Source organism: Leopardus geoffroyi, chromosome A2, assembly GCF_018350155.1.
Source record: "Leopardus geoffroyi isolate Oge1 chromosome A2, O.geoffroyi_Oge1_pat1.0, whole genome shotgun sequence".
In the NCBI taxonomy this organism is placed as follows: domain Eukaryota; kingdom Metazoa; phylum Chordata; class Mammalia; order Carnivora; family Felidae; genus Leopardus; species Leopardus geoffroyi.
In genome coordinates, this window is record NC_059331.1 from 52,107,660 (window position 1) to 52,131,053 (window position 23,394).

The 23,394-nt window shown below is 51.4% G+C and overlaps 1 protein-coding gene across 18 annotated transcripts in view; it reads right to left on the reverse strand.

Annotated features, from left to right (window-relative positions):
- Nucleotides 1-23,394, reverse strand: part of ATP2B2 (ATPase plasma membrane Ca2+ transporting 2) — a 424,560-nt gene that overhangs the window by 281,552 nt on the left and 119,614 nt on the right. For 16 of the 18 annotated variants that reach the window (XM_045493803.1, XM_045493801.1, XM_045493804.1 and 13 more), the window contains exon 2: nucleotides 21,015-21,059. The exons of the other annotated variants lie outside the window; for them this stretch is intronic. The gene's annotated coding sequence lies outside the window, so the exon portion shown is untranslated. The remainder of the gene's footprint in view (nucleotides 1-21,014; nucleotides 21,060-23,394) is intronic. 18 annotated transcript variants of the gene reach the window in all.

Genomic DNA, 23,394 nt, shown 5'->3' on the forward strand with positions numbered 1-23,394 from the left:
CCTTGACTGTCCCCTCCTCCAGAAAGCCCTACCATTCCCTTGCCTGGACACCCTCTGACCCTCCATTACAATCTTCTCCCACTGAACTGTGATGTTGTGTCTCTCTTCCCCTGAACTAAGAGCCCCCTGAAGGTGGGTATGGTGTTGGCTTCATCCCTATACCCCCAGTACTACCCAGCCCGAGGACTGGCATAGAGTGGGACAGGGGCTCAGGGAACCTCTGCTGACTGATCCCCCAAATCAAAGTGTTCACAATGGACTTTTATATTTTTGCAATTGCATCCTGCTTTTTAGGTGAAGTCTTTGTCCCCAGGTTTTACTAAGTGTATTCATTCAACCATTAGTGAGTACAAGATCTGTGCCAGGCACTGAGTGAATAAAACAAAGCCCCGGTCCTCATAGAGTTTATGTTCTACATGGGAGAGATAGCCAATATGCAAGAATTCAAATAAACAAGATGGTTTTAGAGTGATGGGTAACACGGAGTGCGGGGTGGTAGGGGATATCCCAGATCCTGGAGGGCTTCTCGGAGGAGGAGACATCTAATCTTTGATGATGGATCAAGGGAAAGGTGGGATGGGTAACACAGGCTGAGTTTCTTGCAGGCCTCTCAATTCAGAGTTTTGTCCGTGCTGTTTGCTGATCAGTGGACTGTTTCTGAGCAGGAAACCAGCCTGTGGCAGGCGTAGAAGATGGTATCAGAGAGCAGAGAGGCTGGGGCCGGTGAGGGTGGAAAGGCTGCCACCCAGCACAGCCCTCCACCAGCTCCTCCTTGAGCCCCCACTGAGCCTGTGTAAAATCAGAAAATATCTTCCTCCTGCCCTTGGGTTTAATTGTCCAAGCGTGTCCCTGAAGGTGCCGTTAACCAGATGCCCAAGGAGTTCTGGCGTCCTGCAGGGTGGATTCCTCTGCACTGAACATTAGCCAGCTGCTGACAGGCATGCAACTACCTGCCCTGGGCTCTCCACCTACCTCCTGCTCACCATTTTCTGGCGGGGTGCACGCCCCCAGCCTCCCCATTCTGCTCCCCCTGGGCCCTGGAACAGAGGGCTTTGGCAGCTTGCTCAACCCCAACCGCTGTGTATTTAATTAAAATGGAATCACTGCTCACCCAGGAATCAAGGGGTAAAACAAAAGGCCCTTTCATGTGGGAACAGGCCTGGTGGCATCAGTGGCGTCGGCTACGGCTTTACTCACAAGCCTCCGGTTTCAAACTGCAGACGAGTTGGTGCTGTGGCTCTTCAATCGGCAGGATCTGTACCCCTCTCCCTGCCCCTGGCCCAGCCCAGCCCAACTCTGCCTACAGCATGAACGAGGGCTCCTAGAGCCTGAAGGCCAGTCCTGGGGGTGCCTGGGGACTGCTCACCTTGATCACAGAAAACCAACCTTTTCCTCCCTGCAAGGTGGGGGAGGGCCTGGGATGACGGAGGGTGGAACAAAGGGGGCTGACCATGGAAAGCAGGTAAGAGGTCAGGCAGAGGACACAATGAAGGGGCAAGGCAAGACTGAGATGTCCCTGGGAGAGAGGCTGGGTTTGCAGCTGTGGCTCATCATCCGGTAGGAGTCCCATCCTGCAGCCAAGGACACCCCCAGACCCCAAGACCTGTATACGTTCTGATCCTGCAAAACCCAGCTGCTCTGAAGGAGGAGGTCCTGATGCACACAGTGAGGGTACCCTCAGGGGGCAGTCCCCTCAGGGGCGTTGGGAGCTTGCACTGCCTTGCTGGTTGGCCCAGGGGGGATGGTTCCAGAATCTCTGAAGAGGGAAGAGACTTTGTGTGTCAAGCCTAGCAAGTGCAGGGGAAGTAGGCACAATCTCTAGGCAGAAAGGGGGAAAAGCGCCCCCGGAGACTATGATTGGAGTCCAGTATGAGCAAAGGCACTCCTGGAACAAAGAACTGGCACAGGTAGGAGTCTAGTTAGGTCGAACCCTGAGCCCAAGGCCCATAATGGGAATGCCCACCTGGCTGGTCCGGGGGCATGCTCTGAAGCCATTCACTCATCAGCCCCCTGAGAGCAGGAAGACTGCAGGGAGCGATGACCGGACCCAGAATCAGAAAGCCTGGATCTGGTATGGCTCTGCTCTAGACAGGCAGTCAGACCTCCCTCCTCTGGGCCTCAGTTTCCTCATCTGTAAAATGAAAGAGGTCATAATTCGCACTCTTAATTGCGGGGAAACGATGAACCAGAAGGTCCCTAAGGTCCTTTCAGCCTAATGTTCTCTGTCCCTCCCCCTGCTCACCCCTCCCCACATTAAAGCCTACTGAGCAAAGCTAAGTAGGGGAGGCCCCTCAAAGACAAGGGGACACACATGAGCATGCACATACCACACAAACTTGCACGGGGCAGCGGAGAGGGCCACAGTGGGGACCCATAACCCCAGGACTTGGGCAGAGCCCCAACAGAGGCTGACTGGAGCTCAGGGTTGATGTGGGACTTAGTCTACTTTCTGACCCTATTAGGAGCAGCCTCCCAGCAAGGGAGAGGAGTTTGCTTCATTTTCTTCATTTCTCCCAACTAAGCCTGTTCCTAGGCACGCAAATTCATTAATATGGGATTACAGGGATTAGGGGCTGCTGTACCCTGAAGGTGACCGAGGGCAAACTTGAGGGGTCTCACCAAGCAGAGAAAGAAGCCAAGGCTCAAGCACTCTCCACAGAGGGCAGGAGGAATGCTGCATTGAAGCCCCCCTTGGAGCCCCCCTCTGCCCCTGCACCTGCATCGAAGGGAGAAAGCATGGAACCATGCTTACCTCCTGGTCACAGAAAGCGTGGCTCTCCTGGAGTCCCACCCGCTCCCCGCCCTCTTTCTCTTCCCTCTGTGTGTTTCTCAAGCGGAGACTTGCCATTGTCAGAAGGGTTAGAACACGACTTCTGGCCTGGCTTTCTGCAGAGCACCACCCCGGACTCTGAGGACCCGAGGGCCCACTTCAGGAGGCACTGAGTGATGCCGCCTCACTGTGTGGCAAAGCGGTTCAGGCTCCTTCTCACTCCTGCTACTTAGCTCAAGGAGGAAATTCTTAGCTCCGGGCCATGTGTCTTGGGCACCCAAGACATCCGGCCCCCTGGCACTTGCAGAACCTGTTCCCTTCTAACAAAGGCAGAAATAGAGACCAAGAGAGAGGGAGGCAGGCAGGAGTGACAGGTGGGGAGAGAGAGCATAAACAGACCTCAAGCCGCAACAGCTTGAGTAGAATTTCACCACATTATTACGTTTTCTTTGTATTTATTTTGATGGCTCGCTTCTATGTGTGACAGGTGGTATTCTATTCCATTTAAGTGCATGATGCCGTTAATCATTAAAATAATGTCCTGGAGTACAAGGGTGAACTGACAAAGGCAAGAGCAAGCGGCTGACGGTGCACGTGGTGTTCAGATGCGGGGAAAATGGTGACGCGGAACGTGAACGGCCGCAGCTGGGAACCCTGACATAGAGGACAAACGCCACCCTTCGCAGATGGGCACACTGAGGCCTGGAGAGGGGAAAAGACTCGCTCAAGGGGAGCTCATGGCAAAGTGGGGATCTGCACCGGGCCACCCCCACTACCAGCCCCGGTAGCCTCCCACCTCCTCCCTTTCTGGGCCTGTGTCATTTCTCTTTGCTCTGAACTGGACCTCTTTCTTGTCTGGACTTCTCAGCTCTCCCTCTTGCCAAACCCTGGGAAGCCCCATTCTCCCCACCCTTGTTCTGGTTCAGGGACAGAAACTGGAGTCAGTGAGAATTCACCGTGAGGTGTATTAGAAAGAACTCAGAGTGGATGGTTGTCCCGGGAGACTCCGTGCTCACACGCTGCGCAAGTCTGCACCAGTGCCTCACCTCCTCTGGGCCTGGCTTCCTTTCCTCTGCAAGAAATAACAAGGCCACCCCTCTGAGGACTGCTGGGAGGCCTCAATGATCCAACGCCTCTGAAATGCCCAGCACAGCGCCTGGCATTTGTATCTGGCAGACGCTCGACAAAGGTGAGTTCTCGAACAGAACCGTTTCTTTTCAAAAGGAGCACAGTGTTGCTGTGGATGTCCTTGGTATATTCAGTGACACTCTTGACAGCAAGATGAGAAGTCTTAAAACCGCTTTAAAAATAGATTAGCAGTCATTTATAATTTGTACACTCATTGTCGCAATGCAAATGATGTTGCTAAAAGCCTTTTCTCTTAAGTGGGCTTGTTCAACCATCAATCTGCTTAGCAAATCCTTTTTCTTCTCTTGAGTGCAGGTACAATCCCCTTGCAAGAGTTCAGAATTGCAGAGCTATTAGCTCAGGGACTGGCTCCTGGGAATGAGATTTTATTGGGTAGGACCTACGGGGCCTGGGTAACCTGTGTGTTCTCTGCCCACCCCACTCCCCTCTGCTGCCACAGCAGCGGGGGAGGTGGGGGGAAAATTGATCAGAGCTGATGTGTTCCCAGATTTTTGTTCTGGCATTAAGTACCAATGCACCTTCTCCTTCTTTGGCCTTTCTAGGTACAAAACACAAACCAGCACCCTTGAAATAAACTTCTCAACTCTCAGATCAAAGAGCAACCAACGGAGAACAAAGATCTTAAAGGCCTCTGGAAAGTGGGTGAGGTCTGGGTGGGGGTGTAGCTCTGCGTCTTCAGTCCTCCCTCTCTTGAGAGCTGCGTGTTTGGCCAAACAGCATATCTTCCCCTGGGTGTCCCACGGGCATCTAAACTTAACAGGGCCCAAACCAGACTCATCGGCCCTCCTCCCTCTGCCCCCACACACTTCTCCCAGATTCCCCACCTCGGTGAGAAGCAGCCATTGAGTCATCCCTGTGGGCCAGGGAGCTGGCAGGCACCCTGGTCCCCCGTCTCCTAGCCTCTCCAGTCTGCAGACATGTGATTCCTCTTGAATCCTAGCGCTCCTTCTCCTCACAGTCTTGGCTCCAGCCACCACGACCTCCTCCCTGGAGCCCTGTTAAGCATCCTGTCCTACCTCTCTGCCTCCACGTGGCCGATGGAGTGATGGCCACAAAACACACTTGCTGTCACTTTCAGTCTGCTGCCCCAAACCTCAGTCTACCCTAACTTTTCAGATAACGTCCACATTCCCTGACTCAAATGCAGGACAAGTGTCGATTGGGTCCTGCGTGTGCACTGGGCCCTGGCCCCTTGTCAGACACAGGCCTGCCAGCATGGAGCATCGTCTCCTCTTATGCCACCCTCTACCCCTCCGTGAGAGTCTAAACCAGAGGCTGTAAACTGGCAGCCCCCAGGTGTATTTTGTTTGGCTTCCCCAGGTGCCAGATCAATATTTTGAAGTCAGGAGATTTCACACAAAAACTTGGATGCCTGGCTTCTCTTAAAAACTCAGGACACCTGACAACACCGAGCCAGCTTTCCTTCACAGCGACAATTGCCTGAAGCCGAGTCCTACTTCCCCTTTAGAGCCATCACACACCTTCCAGTTGGCCACAGTCCCCGCCACTCTGTATTGTCTTACCCCGGCCTGCTTCTCTCACTTAGATCACGTGCCTGGGCCCTGTGGATATTAGAACCTGCTCCTCCTGGTCTATGTACAGTTTCTCCAGTGCATCTGACTATTCTTGTCCTGACCTTTGGCCTGCTTATCCCTCCTCCTTGAATGCCCTTTCTCCCCCTGATGGAAAAACACCCCCGCCCTTGAGACTCCACTTCAGCACTCCCCTTGCTTCTTGAGAGAATGCACTTTAGCCTTCTGTGCCCCCACTGCACCCTGTACGGATCTCCTTCCCAGTATCTCTTGCACCGAAGTACTCTTATTAATACTTCCGTCTCTCCCACTGGAACGTGAGCCTGCTGCTCCCTATCTCTAGAGCACAAGACACTCCCTCACTAAATAGGCCCATAAAAAACTGTCGATGGGTGGATGGACACATGCTAAGAATAACAAAACAACAGTACTAGCCTGTGTGCTGGGCTCTGAACTAAGCATTTTATATGTGTTATCCCATTCAACACTGAACAGAACCCAACATGGGGGACCATTATTATCCCCATTTTACGAATGGGGAGACCAAGCCTGCAGTGGGGCAGAGGGTCTGACTGCAAAGTCAGCCTATTCACCATCCTGAGCAGTGTCTCCTTGCCCCCATTAGGCTCAAAGTCGTTCTTGTCACCTGACAAGTCACTGCCCAGAGAGGCCAGGCTGAGGGGAACCTGGACTATGGTTCTGGGCACCAGGCCTGGGCCATCAGGAAAGAAGTACCCCATGTCCTAGGAGGTCTCAGCTTGTCAGGAAGGATCAGGAAGACCTAAGGACTCCACCATCCAAGGTGGGCCCGGCATCAGGGTCACCCTGAGCAGCACCAGCACTGGGCTGCTGTTTCCAAATGAGTTCAGAGTTCAAGTCCGGGCTCTGCCATGCATGAGCTGCCTGAGACCCCAGGCAAGAGGCCCCATCTCTCTGAGCCTCACTTCCCTCACCTATAAAATGGGGGTAATAATTGCACCCCCATCTAGAGCCGGAGTAAATGTACAAAGAGACAGTGCGTACCAAGTGCCCAGGTCTGTGGTTGATCGATGGTGGTGGCAACTCTCAGCAGAGTCCCTTGTGCAAAGCTGCACTATGCACCATCCCATTCTGGGAGCTCGGCCCCTGGCTAGCAGAGGGGGTAGAGACAGGAGCCTAGATTGAGGTCCTGGGCTGGACTCTAGGGTGAAGTAAGACAGGCTGCACTTCAAATTCTCCTGGCTATCATATCAGGCTGAAGGCCCAGTTCCTTCTCCTTGGTTAACGCCTGTGGGTGAATGCGTGTGCGTGGGGCTGTGCAAATGCATGAGTGTGAGCTCTGGGGGCATGTATCTGTGTCTGTTGAGGCAAATGCATGCATCCTTACAACACTGGTTGAGATCCCTAATGCATGCATACATATTTGTATATCTGGTTACGTGTGAGACCCTTTCTCACATGCCTCCTCACGATGCCCTGAGAGCCTGGATCATGTCTGCCTTGGTCACTGCTGTATCCCCAGGGCCTGGCATATAATAGGTTCTCCATAAATCTAAGTGTGATGAATGAGTCTACACACACTCACACGCACACATCCCTCTGCTGTTCCCAATCACTGTATGTTTTACTTTTTTTTTTTATTGATTTAAACAATTTTTTTAATGTTTATTATTTTTGAGAGAGAGAGACAGAGAGCAAGCAGGGAAGGGGCAGAGAGAGAGGGAGACACAGAATCGGAAGCAGGCTCCAGGCTCTGAGCTGCTAGCACAGAGCCTGACCCGGGGCTTGAACCCACAGACCGTGAGATCATGACCCAAGCTTTAGTCAGCTGCCCAACAGACTGAGCCACCCAGGCGCCCCTATGTTTTACTTTTTTTAATGTTTATTTATTTTGCGAGACACAGAGTGTGAGCAGGGGAGGGGCAGAGAGAGAGGGAGACACAGAACCCGAAGCAGGCTCCAGGCTCTGAGCCATCAGCACAGAGCCCAACGTGGGGCTCGAACTCACAGACCACGAGATGATGATCTGAGCTGAAGTTGGACACAACCGAGCCACCCAGGTGCCCCTCTAATCACTGTATGTTTTTTTAAAAAAAAGACTTAATTTGGTAATCTTGTGATGAATCTCATACTGTTTTCAAGTGTCCCATCTTTCTCAGCTTCACTCAGAGACCAAGGGGCACCATCAGCACAGTGGTTGGTGGAGGGGGAAGAGAAAGCCTGCATCCGAGTTGGCCAGGTTTGGCAGGAACCCAGTTCTGCCTTGTGCCTTATGACACTGGCCAGCTCCTTTACCTCTCTGATCCCCTTGGGTGAAGACTGGTTATGTCTGGGCAAGGGAAAGCACAGTACAGAGTCCAACACAATGGAGTTGTCTGTCTTGGTAATTCTGACCTGGGGCTCCCCCACCAGGTTGGGCACACCCAGACCTCCAGCATTGGGCCTCCCAACTTAGAAACAAGATCTCTCTAAAGTTTTTCTTTCTCCTAACCAAAGGTCTTTTCCAAAACCAAGAAGGATTCCTGGACTCCCAGGAGAAGGGTCAGTGGGGGGGCCAAGGCAATGGTCAATTAGCCAGCCTGTGGTCTCCCCTTCCCCTTCCCCTCTGATTCCATGCCTAGGGTCTCCCGGCACCTAGCCAGGACACGAAGTCATTCTGTTATGTCCAATTTCAAGTTTAGGCTCTCCACTACCAACCTCCCCAGCAGCACTCCCATTTAATATTTGGAAAACCTGCCCTCAGTAAAGACATGGCACCCCTCTTTCATACCTGCACCCAGTATCATTTAGTCCCAAGCTTCAAAGGATTCAGTAGGGGCAGGGTGAGATCTTCCTGTCTCGCTGCTGGCTGATACCACAAGTTCAGTGACCACATTGGAAGGGCTAGGAATCTGGACGGTGTGCAGGTGATACATCTGGCTTTGACTCAGCTGCTCCCGAGGTTTTACCATGGAGCCTGCTGGGACATGGGATTGAGGGCGCCTCCAGGGTGACACTGTATTGCAGCGATAGCCCTCTAGCGTCACTAGCTCACCACGGCCACTTTCAAGCTCATTACCTCTCCTCCCTTCCCATCTGCACCTGCGCCTCTTCCCTCCTCCCCTCTCTCATCCAGAAGCCCCCAACACCCATCCAGTCTCCACGGCCCACTCCCAAATCATCCCAGACTCTTTCTTTGCCCTCGCAGTTGGTGTCCCACCCAGCCTTGCCACTGGAACTCAGAAAAGAGCAGAGCTCTCCCTGGTTCTCCACTTCCTAACCCCACTACCTTGGTCTAAAGCACTGGCCTCCAAGAGTTGAAAGTCACAGTTTTCTTTTTTGGTGTGTGTTTTTTGGGGGGGGGGGTACTCCCTGGGTCCCTCTTCACCCCATCCACATTGTAGCCAGACTCAGTTTTCTCAGATGCAAAACTGACCACATCACACCATTGTTTTAAAATCTTCAGTGCCTCTCATCTGCCTATAGGATCAAGTCCAAACTCCCTCACCAGGCATTTGAGGCTTTTCATGATGTGGCCATTCTCAGTCTTTTCTGCTCATTTTCTGCAGCCCCTGCTCAGGCGTACTGAGCCTGTCACTATAAACTATTACCTTGTTGGATGTCCAAACCTTTTTTCAGTCACTCATAATATCTTGGCTGCCTTTTGTCCTCTGAAGAACTCCTACTCATCCTTCAACGCCCAAACCAAATGGCCCCTCCTCTGGCACCCTGAGGCCCGAGTGGCCTCTCCCTGCCCCTGGAAGACCCTCTCCTATCACACAACACGTGACATTACAGTTCTTTAAGGAAGCATCCTCCTGGCAAGACTAGGGGTACTTCCAGGTAAAGGCCTCATTCTAGCCCTCCATAAACCCCCTGGTGCCCAGAAGGGAGCCTGGCATGTACTTGGGCCTCAGAAAACCTCTGGCAAAGAATGAAGGAAGGAGCTAAAGTCTTTCGGGGAAGTCCTACAAACTGCCTTGTTTTGGATATGAGCCGATAGCAACCTTCCTTCCCCAGAATTCTGGGCCACCTGAAGGGTGAGCAGAGCCAAGTCCCCCTGCTGCTTCACAGAATCACCAAGAACAGGCTCTTGAGCTGTTTCCTCCTTCAATCTCAGGAGCAACAGCTTTATCAGCCTCGTTCTTCTAGGAGGCCCAGAGCCTGTGGCTCCTGCCCAGCCTCTGTGGGTCCATGGCACTTGCAGACTCTCACTTACCTACCCTTCCAAGCGTGTCCTGGGCCGGCTGCACAGGAGGAGCGGGCCTCTCCTGTGCCCGGGGCTCCGGGGCTCCAGCCCGGAGGGGGGTGGTGAGGAGCCGTGTGGAGCTCTGGCTGCCAGCAGCAGAGGCGGACAGAGCCGATGCTGCAGAGCCTGCGGCCGCCCCCACCCAGGACTGCGGCTCTGACAGCCGCAAGGAGCCTCCCGGCATCGATCAGTCCTGCTACTACAAGTCTCTGTGCGCCTGGCTGAAGCTGGGGGCCTTGCAAGTATGCAGAAAAAGAAATAAAAAATTAAAGAAAAACATCTAACAAAGGGCCATCCGTGGGGGCCAGATGGCAAACCATTTGTCAATATAGGAATGCCAGTGGATGGGGGAGAGGAAGGCCCTCTGATGGTCTGTGCAAGGGAAGGGGTAGCAGGGGGGGTTCCAAGTTCCTGAAAGTTAACCCTGTAAGAGCTAACTCTTTTGCCTATCAGGGTTTTGGTTTTACCAGGAATGGGTATAAAACTCACAACACAATGAGCAGTGGCTCTCACTTGTACTTTCGATGCCTTCTGATGATGACGACACAGTGATGACGAGGTGAACCTCACTGGGACACTGCAGTGCCTTTGGTCCATTGGTGGGGGAGTGGGCTGTGTGACCTGACACTGAGTGACCCATATTACCGGGTCACTCTTCAACGACCCGAGCTCCCTCTCGTTCAACCCCTACCATACTGTGAAGTTTCACATTCCCACTGGGCTCATCGCAGTTCAGGAAAATCCTGTGACTCAGTCTACTCTCTGTAACCATTCCTGGTTCCTTTGCTTCTCCATGTCCCCTTTTTTCCTTCTTATATCTGTCTTATCTTTTTTTTTTTTTTTTTTTTTCCTAACACACAATGCCAGGCTCTGGCATTGGAGTTCTGATGATCACATTCTTCAAAACCAAAGGGCATGAGCCTTCCTTCCGGCCCTGACCAATCAGTTCGGTCCTCTGGACTCCTAGAGCGGCCCATCCCCTTTGCTTATTCTTGGAAGGGGCCAATTTGGGAGCATTTCCAGGACCCTGGGGGCTCTTCCAGAATTTGAGTCAAGGGATTCCCTAAGTGGGGTCTGACATGAACTGCATTTGAGGACAGTGGGCCTTGGGGCTTGCAAAAATGATGGAGGGGAAGGAGAAAGGAATCGCCAAGCCAGTCCAGAGACAAAGTCAGGATCAGTATCGGCACCAGCCTCAGAGACCCATCCTGGGGGTAGGGTGTGCATATCAGGCAGCAGCAGGCAGAATCTAGACCCAGACTTAGGGTCCTGTGGACCCAGCTTCCCAATCTGCTCCCCTCCGCTTGTTGGCTGGGCCATCCAGGGCATGCTACTTCACCTCTCTGAGCCTCAGGATGCCTGCATGTGAAACAGAGACAGTGATGCCCACGCTTATCAGAAGTGGTATAAATCTCAAGTTAAAAAACCTACACAAAGCTTCTGGCATGGCACTCTGTACCTGGTAGCTGCTCAGGACACATGATTGGCTCTCTAACTGTCCCCTCCTTCAGATCTCCCAAGGGGCTCATGGAAGACACCAAGAACTAGGTAAGAAAGTTCCAGAAAGCTGTGAAATATGACCCACAGCCAGGAGCCAGCCCAGAAGGCACACAAGTCAGGGTTTCTGGAAGGCAGCATGGAGCCCCCTGGGAGAGTGGAGCAGGCACTGGCTTTTCAAGAACTGGTGGTCCCTGCCCAGTGTGGATGCCCGAAAGCAGGAGGGGGCCAGGCATGCCCCGGCCTCATTTGTCGCCTGACCCTAGATCCCAAGCATTTTCAAACCCACATTTACAGGCTCCTTCCGAAATCATGCATGGGTGTGGCAGAACATCATGTCCTCTGGCAGGTATCATTAAGTGCTTTTTTCCTTTTAGATGCTTCTCCCCATGCAACTGGAGACTGAACCGCCAACACTTTGGCTGTATGAAGAGAGTGAAATAGTGGGATCACGGACGTCCAGATAAAGTGACTGGGTTGACGGTTTCCAAATGAAGAATGTTCTAGGCCTCACTCGCTCTCCAAGTGTCTGATGAGCTGGGATTCCTAATATTCTTCTTGAATACAAAGGTGAGCCTCCCTCCTCCACCTTAGGTCTTTTTCCTTCCCCGTCTCCTGTTTTTGCTTATTCCCTCCGGTCTCCTTCCTTGTCTCTGTCCTTCCCCTTCCATGGGTGCATACGAAGATTGAGGGAGGAAGTGTCAACACGTGCTGGAGGGAACCGTGGCCCAATCCCTCTGGGTTTCCATCTACTTCTCTGTGAAATGGGAGGCACGGGGAGGGCCCTGCCAAGTTTCTGTGTCTGCCCTGCAGAGCCATGCACGCTGCCAGAGGGATCAGGAGGAAAGCTCGCCCGGTGACCACAAAAGGTATTAGAAGTGCATCCCACTGGGCTGGCCTTCCTCTGCTGTCCTTCTTAGCAGGTAGCATGCAGCCCAAATCAGCGAGGCTGTGCCCATTTCACAGGTGGGAGCACCCACGGGCTCACAGGCATGCCTCGGCACACCTGAGACATCTTAGAATCAAACAGCTGCCAAATCCCACCTCAGAAGGCATTCTCCTTATTCATCCGTCTGTTAGAACTAGTGGTTCCCGACCACTCCTGAATGATGCTGATGACACCTGGTTTATCCTGGGCGTTTCTGCTAAGTGCTTTCTCCACAAAAGATATTTTAAGTCATGATTATGCACCCTGGCAGGGGTGGGCAGGGCCCGCTGCCCCTGTTCTACAGACAGGGATGATGAGAACTGCCAGCAGAGGCAGGCTCCTTCCTACCCTGAGTGAGGATATGGTAGGGGTGGAGCTGGTGGCCGAGGGGCAGGCAGGGGTGTGAAGGATCCACACCTGCCTCTCGGCTCACAGCCCCCACTGCCTTCTCCTCCCAGGCTCTCCCTTGCCTCGGCCTGCCAGCCTTCATATCTGTGCCCTGATCCAGGCGGGGATGTGTTACCCTCCCCTTACTGGATGAAGGCAGCCTGAGAGGTTAGGAGCCTGCCGGGAGGCAAACTGCCGGGGACCTGAGCAGAATGGCATTCTAGAGAGGGACTGGGTCCCTCTCCTGAGTGACTCAAATGTGACTTAGGACCTGCCCACTCTTTTTTTGGTTTTGTTTTAATGTTTATTTATATTTGAAAGAGAGACAGACAGACAGACAGATAGACAGACAGTATGCAAGCAGGGGAGGGGCAGAGAGAGAGAAACAGAGACAGAATCTGAAGCAGGCTCCAGGCTCTGAGCTGTCAACACAGAGCCTGACGTGGGGCTCAAACTCACGAGCAGTGAGATCATGACCTGAGCTGAAGTCGGATGCTTAACTCACTAAGCCACCCAGGTGCCCCTGGACCTGTCCCACTCTTGTTCCAAATGACTCTGCCAGGGCCCCCCAAACTCACATAGCCTTTTTTATCTCTGAGTTCTCATTTCAGCCTATCCCCTTGCTCCCCTTTTTTACCTTTACCTGTAAAAATCCTTTATAATCTGCATTAACTTCTATATCTGGTAATTCCTAAGAGTGTGACCTTGGATAAGTGATTCCGCCTCTATAAACCTCGGTTTCCTTTATCTGTAAAATAGGGACGGTACCAGCACTGTGGGAATTAGATAAGAGAATTCATTTTGAGGGCTTGGCATGTTCCCAGGACAGGGTAGGCAGGCACTCAACAAAAATACCTTGTTGCTATGCCCGCCCTGATCGCCCTCAAAAAGGAGTGATTTCTCCTGGCTCTACATCTCTGTTATCCTACATCCCACTTCTCTCACTCTGTTCTACTGTGTGGGTAGTGACTCCCATCTCTTCTCTCCGGCCACACTCTGAACTGCCAAATGATGCCTTCAGCTCCTGGCCCGGAACTAGGTACAGACAGTGCTGGACCACTCCCCTCTGGCTGCCAGCTGTGCAGTGACAGCTCCCATCTTAACCCTTACAGGCCCCACAGCCCCTCAGGGATCCCTGCTCTCTGTCTGCACTTCCTCACCAACCATTCCCACCATCGTCCCCCCCAGGCGGCTACTGTCACCTCTCCTCCTCTGCAGCCACTCAGCTCAAGGTCACTGCGGTCCCCATCTTGTCCAGTCCCGTGGCCATTTCTTGGTCCTCCTCTTCCTTGACTTATTGCATTTAGCACTGACTTTATCACCCCTCCTTGTGAAACACCCGCCCGGGGACCCAGCGCTCGCCACTTCTCCTGCCCCTCCCCAGCCACTAACTGTTGCAGGCCTTGCCTTTTTTTCCTTTTTTTCAGCTCCTTTTTTTCCTCCCCAACTACACTTACTCCCTGAGTTATTCCATCCAGTCCTGGGGCTTCAAATATGATCTATATACTGATCTCTCCCTAAGCTCCAAACTCATAGTTCCAACTGCCTACTCCACACCTCTACTTGGATGTCTAATGAATATCTTAAAGTTAACGTGTGCAAAACATTAGCCTTCATTTCCCCCAACCAAACCTACTTCTGCCCAGTCCCCACCCCTGGCCTCCAGTCTTCTGCTAGTCTTAGTAAAGGACACCAGTGTCAAACCTGTTTATAGTAATGAATATGACTGACTTTTGACCCCGGTTCCTGGGAGGGAGACTCTAAATCCGGAGAACTTCCCTAGTGACAGAGGTATGTCTTGTCGTTCATGAGCCCCTGGGACTACACCTGAGTTTATGCTAATAAGCTGAATCAGGGTGGGGGCTGGTCACCAGAAACACCAACTATGGCATGAGGGGATCAGGGCTTTGAGCCAGCTCCACCTCTAGGGGAGGGAGGATGGAGACTGACTTCAGTCATGTAGCTAAGGAATCACTCACGCCAACATAATGAAATCCTAATATAAACTCTGGGGGCGCCTGGGTGGCTCAGCCAGTTGAGCATCCCACACTTGATTTCTGCTCAGGTCATGATCCCAGGGTCATGGGATTGAGCCCCATGTTGGGCTCCACACTGAGAGTGGAGCCTGCTTAAGATTCTCTGTCTCTCCCACTCTGCCCCTCTCCTTCGCTCCCGCTCTGTCTCTAAAATGCGAAAAAACAAAAACCAAAAAAACTCTGGAGACTGGAACTCAGTGAGGCTTCCTGGTTGGTCAACAACCAAGGTGCCAGGAGGACAGACACGTCTCTGGTGGGACCCTGCCAGACCTCACCGATGTGTCTTTTCATTTGGCTCCTCCTTTATAATAAAACTGTAGCTGTAAGTAGTGTGCTTTCCCGAGTCCTGTGAGTCATTCTAGTGAATTATCAAGACGAAGGGGGCTATAGGAACCCTTCAGACTTGTAGGCAGCCCAGCAGAAGTGTGACAGCTTGCACACCCCACTTGCAGCTCACATCCGAAGCTGGGGCAGTCTTGTTGGGAACTGTGTCCTTTAACTCGTGGGGTCCGTGTTAACTCTGGGCGGTTAGGGCCAGATCTGAATTTCGCAGCTGGCGTCAAAACACACCCCAGGGGTCATCTATTCAACAGGGCCACTTCTCCCCACTTCTGCTGCCACCATCTGGGTTTGGCACCGTTGTCTCTCCCCTGAATCACCACAATAGCCTCTTCCCCGGTCTCCTGGGTTCTACTCTTCCTCCATGCACGTCTACCCTACACAAAGCAGTCAAGGGGTTCCTGTTAATACACAAGTCAGCCCCCCTCACTCCCCTGCTCACAATTTCACACGCCCCATCCCAAAGTCCTCATGATCTAGCCCCTCACCAGCCTCCCAGACCTCACCTCCCACCACTTTAGCTGGCCAGCCTCTGGAAAAGATCTCAAACGGATGACCCGGTGTCTCAGAATCTTCTGCTTTGCAGCTGGCTGTTAAAAAGATTTATTTACATAGATGTGGAAGGAATCACAACAGGGCTGTAGAGTTCAAACAGTTTGAGCCAAAGAAAAAAATGTTTTGTTAGCAGGCAACAAACAGATGCTCTGAAAACAAAATGTGCCAGGTCATTTACTTCAAAAGTTACCGAGAGATTGAAGACAAAAAACAAAACAAAACAAAACAACGCAATTGAGAAAAATGTATTGAATGTGGAATCTCCTAATTTGGGTTTTAGTTTTATTTCTCCCAATTCTGACTTGTGTGACTTCAGGCAGGTGGCATCCTCTCCCTGAGCCTCAGTTTTGTTATCTATAGAATGGGGAGACTCCAAACACCTCCTGGCCCATTTCCTGGCATCACTGTGAGAGTCTCATGAGAGGCAGCTGGGAGAAGACCCATCAGATGTTATTTAGTTTACTCCTGTGTCAACATCTATCAGGGCAGGAGGAAGTCCCAGGACATTTGGGCAAGAAATAAAGGGTCAGTACCAAGTGGATGGCTAGGAATAAAGGCAGATTTTCAGTCTCCCAGGAAAGGTGCCGAGAGAAGAGATTTTGCTGAGTCAGAGGAAAATGGTAAACCAACTTTTGGTGCTTTGTGGGTCATGTTTCCTTAATCAGCCATATGCTCAACAACTCCCGGGTGCTGGGCACCGTCCTGGGTCCCAGTCTGGACACTGGGCCTCAGATAGGCAGCCTCTTCGCCTCTTTGGACCCCAAGGTCCTACCCTCCCTGCCGTCCAACCTGCTGGTGTCACTGTGAGAACTTCTCCGAGGGGCTGGCGGTTGGACTGTTAGAGCTCAGTATCGGGTGAGCATCTGGCAAAAGCACCCCCAAGGATGACCTGGAGTCATCCTTGACTCTCTCTCTTTCTGTCCACATTGTGAGAGCCATTCTCCTCTGCCTACTTCTCATCACCCATGGCCACCATCAAGTCAAGGTTACCCCATTTCCTGCCTGGACAGGAGCCTCCCACTGGTCCCCCTCCTGCTCCCAACCATCCAATCACTGCAGAGCAGCAGCCAGGGTCATCTTTTAAAATCACGAACCTGTTCGTGTTACGCCCTGACTAGAAGCCTCCAGGGGATTCCTCATGTTCACAGACTAAAATCCAAACTCTCTCAACAATGGTGGCCCCCTGATGCTATCCTCCTGCCTCCACCTCTTATCTCACCAGCCACCTCCCTTGCTCTCTGTGTTCTTGCAATGCTCAGCTTCTGTGTTTCCAATGCTTCTCACTCCCTGCAGGATCTTTCCATAGGCTGTGCCTTGGCAGGAATACCACTTCCCCTATTTGGGGTCCCTTTTCCTCACCTTCATCTTGGCCCATCATCTAGCATCTATGACCTGTGCAGATAGACGCATCCTCACATATCCTCCAAATTTCACCTCAAATAGCCCCTCCTCAAGGAAGCCCACCTTGATTCCACCATGCAGCCCCCACCGCTGGGCTCTCCCAGCAGGCTGAGGGTTTCATTGCCTTCATCACATTATAATTATTATTGTTACCCCCTTTAGGCTGTAAGCTCTGTGAGGGTAGGGACTGAGTCTGCATTGCTCATTCCTCTCTCACCAGTGCCACACTTGTAACAGGAACTTGCTAATTTGTAAAATTTTACAGATTCACTTTGGAATCATTTTTGAATCTGTTATGCTCCAACTACCTATGCAGCTTATATCTAGCCACTGACTATATCATCAATCTTACTCTACCCACACTTGCTGAGTGAGGCCCAGTGAGGCCAGGCAGCAAACAGCAGGATATGCAGAGAGATCCCCACGACAGGCTATGTCAGTGCTTTAATGTGGGGCTGAGGTCAAGAGAAGGAGTATCTTCCTGGGAGGTTAAGAAAAGCTTCAGGGTAGAGGGGCTCCTTGAATGGGGTCTTAAAGGATGCTTAGGAGTTTGCCAGGCTGGGGATGAAGCAGACGGAAGGGCTTTGGAAGAGACCCAGAAAAATGAAATAGTGTGAACATCTCCTAAATCTTCTTCTGCAGCTCCACTTCCAGAACTTACATCTAGACCCTCATCCCAGCACCTCTGCAAAGGCCATCTAAATAGACTTTCTGTTACAGTCTCTCTTAGCTTCTGTTCTCAATCTGCTCCACCTTTGCTCAAGAGCCTGCTGTAGCTCCCTCCTACCCTCCCCTTAAATCCAAGGTGCCTGCCATTAGATGCCTGCCTCAGCCTCTCCCCAGTTCTCACACTACTCTCCGGTCTGATCATCTCTGCTTCTGCTAAACTCAACAACCACAACCTTCCACACCCCACTGGCTCACCTATTCCTTTTCTCCACCATTGATTTGATACACCAGTTTCACCTTTGAGGTGATGCTAGGAAAAACTGTTCTTAAATTTTGAGTTTTGAATGATTTAATTGTTCACACCTAACTCACTGGTTCTTACCGCAGCAGACATGCTTGAGAGCGTCTTAATAAAATTATCTTTTTTTTGCACGCTGAACTCTTTCTTTTGCCTTGACCTTGAACAGCCACTCTCTGGTGGCAGGCCACAACCAGGAATGGTCATACTTTTGCTTCTGGGTGCTGTTGGAGAGGTGAGGTGTTACCCACGTGTACTGGTTGCATTTGGTGCCTGCATCACGCCTCCCTAGGGGCCTCTTAAAGGCAGAGACGATGTCTTCTCCATCTATATCCCTGTTCCCACTCCAGCTTCAAGCTTAGTGCTCTGCAAAATAGTGGCCACAGTCACTGAGAATAGGCTGCCCCTGTTATGGGCCGAGATGTGACCCCTAAATTCATGTGTTGCAGACCTAACACTCAGTATCTGAGAATGGACTATATTTGGAGATAGTGTCTGCAAGAAGGTAATTACAGCAAAATGAGGTCATGAGGGTGGGTCCTAATCCAACAGACTAGTGTCCTTTTAAGAAGGCAAGATTAGGACACAGACAACACCTAGTACGACGATATGAGGACCCAGGGAGAAGGCAGCCATCTAGCCAAGAAGAGGGACTTCAGAAGAAAACAAACCTGAGGACACCTTGATCTCAGACTTCTGGCCTCTACAACTGTGAGCAAATTCATTTCCATTGTCTAAGCCACCCTGTCTGGGGTATTTTGTTATGACCATCTTAGCAAACTAATACAGCCTCCAAAAAAGCTCTCTAAGAACCACAGTTTGAGAGATGGAAGCATACTATGTGACACAGGTTTGGGTTAAAAAAAAATGTGTTAAGAAAAAGAACACTTTAGAATGAAAAGCCCCAATATAACAATCTTTCCTATACAGCAGACTAGCAAAATATATACATACACACATATACACAGGGTGGAGTGGGGTGGGGAGAATTTCTCTCCTAATTGTGACTACTCTCTGTGATAAATAGTGAACATCCCACTGTGGGAAGAAATGCAGAAAAGCACAAAGAAGAAAATAGGTCACCTGTTACTCCCCCACACTTTGGTATCTGTTTCTCTAATCTGTTTCTCTCTCTGCTACCCTGCTTGTTTCTTTCTACCCATTTTTTTTAACGTAGTTAAATTTTGGCAAATTGCCTTTTCACTTAACACTGAAATAAGACCATTTTCTCCTACGTTATGAAAAATTCATCTCAAACCGTATTCAGTGGCTGGCCAGACTCATCCACTACCCATCTGCCTGTACCAAAATGGGCTCCCCCAACCTCCCGCTGCTGGACATTCACATTGTTTTTTGTTTTTTAACAAACATAAATAATACTATGATAAACATCCGTGTGGATAAATCTACGTACACAGGCTGCTTCCTCAGGGTATGTTTCCCAGAAGGGGAATTACTGGTTACTTACGTTCCGAAAGAGGAAACTTTTAAAAATTCTTAAAATTTTCTAGGAGCTTATGCCACCTTAGGGAATGTATCAATTTCTGACCACACATATGAAAGGCTCCCCAGAGTCTGTGTTGTAATTTTAGACATCTTAAAAAGAAAAAAAAAAGACAGAAAGAAAGAAAGAATAAAGAAAACCTCGGTTATGGGGCCATAGTCAGTGTAAGAGCAGGACATCCATCCCTGGCTTCAGTGAAGTTGCCCTTCAAGTGAGAGCCTGGTTACTTAGCAAGAAAGGGGAGAGGGGGTGCTTTAATGGAGGGAACAAACCAGGTCGACCTTGTTTTCGAACAACGATGGTGATTCGCCTCTCTAGCCCACGAGCACAGCAGAACCAGAGAAGGAGGCCACGTTCACCTCTGACAGCTCCTTAATCCTTCCCCAGCGCCACTTTTCGCTTCCCCATCAAAACTTACCTGTCCCACGTCCTTCCCCCAAGGCCCAGCTACCTGCCGGAGCTAATGTGGTCAGATAATTGCTACAATGGACGCAAGCACCCATGGGTCACTAGACCACCCCAGATAGCATTCGGGGGTGAAATAAATCAAAGTAGCATGTGCTTGATATGTACAATGGAAAAAACGGAAAACTCGAATTGCATTTAACCTTGCAATGTGGATATAACCACCACGAACCCTCAGTTAACATTTTGATGGAAGCTTTCAAAGCTTCTTCCTCATCGTCTCCCAGAGAGTGACACAGATGGTGGCGATTTGGGCAGCGTGACTGGGGGGGGGGGGGGGGGCGGAAGGAGGGGTTGGATGCGGAAGGCTCTATCCAATTACACACCCTGGGGCAACTGCTGATTCCATCTAGGAATGAAGGGGGCTCCACACACAGCCACCCCCGAGGAAGGATGATTTCTCTGAGATCACTGAGGGTAGCAGCCCCAGGCCATTGGTAGTGGATCAGCCTGGCTGGTCCCAGACAGTCCCCCAAACAAGGGGCTGTGTCTTCAAATGTTTATACTCAGGTGGTTTGGAGTTGGGGGGCATGATTTCCCAGGGACATCATGGTGATAAGGCCGACAGACTAGCCTCCAGAGGCCTCACCCACCCAAGGACAGGGGCCAAACAAAGTACTGCCAGGGCCATAGCCAGCTTCACACAGTCACTAAGTTACCAGAAATGTCCTCGTCAGGCCCTGTACCCAGGCTGGGCCAGGGCCCTCTGTGCAGTGCTCCTCCTCCATTCCCAAATCAGACAACCTCTCAGTGTGGCTGACCCCAGCAAGAGAGTAATCAAAAAGTAATCAGATGGGATTAAAAGATACTAAAGTGTGAATGACTGATACGACAGCCCTGTAACCCACACATGAGTATTGCTTTTTATCACAAAAGAACATTTACTAATCCAAGCGCACCTCTATTTTGGTAGAATATCACACTAACGTAAAGGGGCCACATCCAGGCTCTGGGGGGGACTGGGGAGCAGGGAAGTCACATTTAGGAAATAGGCCCAAACTGCAGCTGCAGCTCTGCTTCTGGCTTCCCTCTTCCTCCACTGCTACCCATAGGTTTTTTGGAGTGGCTGCCGAGAGCTTAGATGTTGGGAGGAAGGTTAGGAAGGCTGGGGCGCACAGGACAAGAGGGGTATGGAGAATGAAGGTAGTATAGACACATGGTTCGCAAACCACGTATTTCTAAACCCGGCCACTGATGGTGTTGAAGTATGTGCCCAGGTGAGAGTGGGGCTTCTGAGTCCTTCCAGGTGAACCAGGGGTCTTGTCTCTCACACTCACCTCTTTCCTGGGCTGCTCTCAGTCTGCACTCCGGGTGTGGGAAACCTACAAGCAAAGGAGATTGAGATCAGAAAGGTCTGTCAGAGGGGCCTGTATTTTCCAGGTCATAAATTGGTGGCCAGATTCAGATCTGGCTGTTTAAAATTTAATATTTGAACTGATCCCAGTATTTAGAAACTGAGGGATTTCAAGCAAAAGTCCGGCTTTCTGACCCTCTGGGGACAGCTGTACCTCTGGGCCATCTGCCAGCAGGCCAGCGATGGGCTGCAGCCACGAGGGCTGCCAGCTCAGACCACAAATGCTCCCCAATCCCAACCTGTCTGGCCCCTGTGAATGCTCAACTGTGACGTCCCTGCTGTGGGATCTGCCACCAGGACCCGCACCGCCCAGGTGTGCTCCCTTTTCAGGCCTGCCTGGGCTCCCTCCCCTGCCTTCGCTTCTCCTGCTCCAGACAGACTAGAAGTACAGAGGGAGAAATCCAGGTTGGCCCCTTGGAGAAATCAAGAATGAGAGGATGGAGCTAGGGGTGCCTGGGTGGCTCAGTCCGTTCCGCATAGACTTCGGCCCAGGTCATGATCTCATAGTCCGTGGGTTCAAGCCCCTCCTCTGGCTCTGTGCTGACAGCTCAGAACCCGGAGCCTGCTTCAGATTCTGTGTCTCCCTCTCTCTGCCCCTCCCCTGCTTGCACTCTGTCTCTGTCTCTAACATAAATAAGCATTTAAAAAAAAAAAAAAGGAAGATGGCATCAGACTCCAGACACAGTTTGGGTGGGGGCAGGGGCTGCTGCCTCCTCTCCTGCATTCCTTTCTAGTGCCCTTGCTCTGCGGTTCTGGGGGTCCGAATCAGGCACGCTCCTAAGGGTTTAAAAAGGACCTAGTCACAAAAGTGTGTGCAGGAGTGGTGTGGTTTCCCTGGGGGGAGTAGAAGTGGGGATTCTGCTGCTACCACCCCCAGGGCGTGGGAAGAGGCAACGGATTCCAGACCCAGGCACAGAGAAGACCCCGGAAAGGAGTTGGCACCTGGAGTCAAGGCATGTGGCCAGCCCAAGGGGACCCTGAGGGAAACAGCTGAATATTAAATAACCTAACATCTCTCCCCTCACCCTCACTTTATATCCTGCTGGAGCTCCCCATTGGCCAAAGCCAACAGGAAGCAGAGAGAGGAGGAAGTGCACTGATGACTACAGGTCCTCTCCCAGGGCACAGGGCAGCAGGGAGAGGGTAGAGGGTGGTCTCAAGGGGCAAGTGGCAGGTATATAGCACAGTGGCCCTGCCTTCCTGTACCCTGTTCATCCCCAGAACCCACATCCTCTAGGCCCTGAGGCAAGGATAAGCAGGTCCTACCAGGTGTCAGGAGCTCAGTGCCACCTTAACGACTCTTAGTTGGCATCTTTCTGCTCACGTGGAGTGAGCCCTGCCCCACCACGCCCCAGCACATGGAATCCAGCCCATGCCCCGAGCCCCTCTTGCAACCTCTGCCTGTCCTTTTCCACTAGGCACCCTTCAAATTCCTCTCACTGTGGAGCCAGGCTGTCCCCTTCCTGGAAAGACAGCCCAGCCCAGAGTTCACAGAGATCCGGGAGCAGAGCTGCAGGGAACCCACAGGCATGAATGCTGATGCAGAACAGTCATGGAGACAAAGTGGCCACCTGATAGCTCCTCTCCCCAAAACTTTTCTGGGAAAAACCTGAGCCGGACAAGAGGCAGCCACGTGCAGGGTTTCATGGAACCCAGAACCAGAACTGACCCAGGAAATCACCTGCTCTCATACCTGCTTTGTAGTACAGATGGAGAAATTGAGGCCAAGAGGTGGGTGGTCCTGCACAGACCACACAGACACAAAATGGCAGAGGCAGTGTTCTGTTCGGCCACCAGTCTATCCCTTCCCCTTGGCTTGGGATACACGAGGGCTCAGCCACGTCAGGAGACTGATGTCGGGCTGTGTTTGCTCAATAGCGATTTTACAACACTGAAGGATCCCCAGTTCGTTTACTCCTCACCCCAGCTACTGGAGGCACGTACTGTTAGAATCCACATGGTACAGATGAGGAAGTTGAGTCCCAGAGAAGTTACCTAGCATGCCTAAAATCAGCACAGCAGGTCAGTTCTGCAGCAGAGGCAACGGCATTGACAACAATGATAATAATGAGAGTCGGGACTTGGATGCTTTCTCTGTGCTGAGGTCCTCACACCCATTATCCCATTAAAGTTTTGTTTGTTTTTGTTGTTTTTTAAACTGGAGAGCTTCTATTAACTTTTCCTACTTAACTAAAACATGGAAGATATATCGTATATATATTTCCGGTTTTATTGAGATATAACTGACCTATGACATAGTGTAAGTTGCAACATATTGATTTGCAAAATGATTACCAGCATAG